Consider the following 2,234-nt stretch of genomic DNA (forward strand, 5'->3'; position numbering starts at 1 on the left):
GGCAAACAGTGTATGACACACATGGTTAACAGATATATGTTGGTATAGTTTCTATAAATCAGTCACCTCAGTGCTTAACCCTATAGATCCCAGACCTTACCCTCAGTTTTGAAATAGACCGTATCACCAGAGTGACTACGCATTTATCTGTTTCAATCAGCATCTCCTATCATGCACTATCTGTCGGGATATACTGTAATATACCTGTGATAGTGTTTTTCTGACTGTATTTTTATTAATTTCAAATTGTCTATAGATCATGATTCTCATTAACTTCAACTGTCTATAGATCACTATCCTTCGTGGACTCTCATTTACGATTCCTGGTACATTGCACCACATGAGTGGGAATATTGGATCAGGTCTAACGTGGAAAGCAGATCCACCTTTTTACTCCATCTTTCCTCAATCCTCTTCCTGTCGGCTCTGATTTTCAATATTCTTAAATAGGTGCACTCTCATTGATGTTCACATAAAATTCTCTACTACCATACCACGCTGCCAACGCCCGATCTCGTCTGATCTTGGAAGCTAAACAGCGTTGGGCCAAGTCAGTACCAGGAAGGGGGACCACCTGCGAATACCTGGTGTTGTAGAGTGGGATTTTTTCCTCACCTATGTGGTAGCAACACCAACAGCAGTATCACCACTTGTTTTCTTTACTCTGCAATCTCCAGACCTTTGGTCACGGGCACCATCTACGTGAGGTGCCATATTTACCTCTACCGTTATTACTGTCTCAAATCCAGATAGGAGCATGTCCATTTTTCTTGTATTATACTCAGAGGAATGACTTCTGATCATTTCTCTAATTCTACTTAAGCCAAGAGAGCATAGTTATTATCATTATTTTTGTGTCTTGACTACCCTGTGGTTCCATCAATACAGCAAGTCTGTACTGGTCAAGTGGGAATGGGGGTATGACCAACTAATGTCTACCGCCCTTCCACACACTTTTAATCATTAAGAGACCAGAACATTTTTTATCTCACTAAGATGCTCGGTATATTGCATTCTTAAAGGATAGATCTCCGGTAACAACCTCGTTTGTAATATTAGTCAATAAAAGTTATGTTTTAACCATTTATCTCAATTACCTTATCAAATTTACTTCTTTTCTATAAGAGTGCGCCCACACAAGAGCCTTCTGTCCTCTCCCCTTTGTATAAAAGTTTGCATACTTTCTGGCTCTGGGCGCACCACCAACTAGGACGATAATAACACCGATACGTATATAGTATACCATATGGAAAAGGCTAATTTTTGCCCTTTTTCTCCCCTACCAGTTTAGGGTAACTCACTGTCCTGTTTTGGTTTTTCTTCTTTAATTTTCAGTATCTATTCCTATTTAGCTTTACCGGTGCCGGATCGCCCTAGGTTTTTATATATATATATATATCTGAGCGTTGGACCTCAGTATACCATGTGTGTGACTGCTTGCTTTCTCTTAAGGGACATAGTGCTGCGACATTTAGTGCACTATTATCGTATATGGTAATGAGATGCAACTTGTGGCCACAGTATATAAGAACACTTATATGTAAATGTTTATTTAAAATAATGGATTTTCACAGCTGGGGGGTATGTGCGGGATATCACGTCCTTATATGATGTGCAGTACAGATGCGCTGTGGTCTACCAGCTAAGGATGGACGCATCTGATGCTTATGAACCACATTCGCTTTTGCGCTATCATTAAGGCGCTGATATGATCAAGAGACAATAGATTTCTTTGTTGCCTTTGAGCGTGAGAAAGACGCACAATATTAGAAATGTTACAGTGTACTCTTTATTGTTGCTAACGGGGTTCAATAAGTCATATTGTGTTTGATTCAGATTGGATTGTTTATCTGTTAAGTAATTTTAAAGAGAGTTTAAAAGTTCGTGCATGCGTCTAATTCACATAGTACAGATATAGCTTGGTTACCATGCTGCGTCTTATTCGCATAGTGCTAACACAGGCCTGAAGTAACAAAGCTTCGTTCATGCTGAAAAAGACGCGTTTTGGAAGCTTTGTTAGCATGCAGTGGGAACGGTCCATCAGGGCGACTTCCGGTGTTTGTATAATTTGGGATTTTCTTGTGACAAAAGAGAGAGCTAGTGTTTGTGTGTTCTGGACGCATGGTTTGGACTCCATTTTGTGTCCAAGCACATGGCTTGGAGGGGGGAGGAGCAGTGGCCATTTTAGGTCTAATGAAGTTACAGCTGCACAATATGCATTGGTCTTATCAAAA

At 40.2% G+C, this 2,234-nt stretch overlaps 1 pseudogene; it reads left to right on the top strand.

The window, feature by feature from the left end:
* Positions 1–480: 480 nt before the first annotated feature.
* Positions 481–599, top strand: LOC134953887 (5S ribosomal RNA; annotated as a pseudogene).
* Positions 600–2,234: the final 1,635 nt, after the last annotated feature.

This window comes from Pseudophryne corroboree, chromosome 8 (assembly GCF_028390025.1).
Source record: "Pseudophryne corroboree isolate aPseCor3 chromosome 8, aPseCor3.hap2, whole genome shotgun sequence".
Classification (NCBI taxonomy): Eukaryota; Metazoa; Chordata; class Amphibia; order Anura; family Myobatrachidae; genus Pseudophryne; species Pseudophryne corroboree.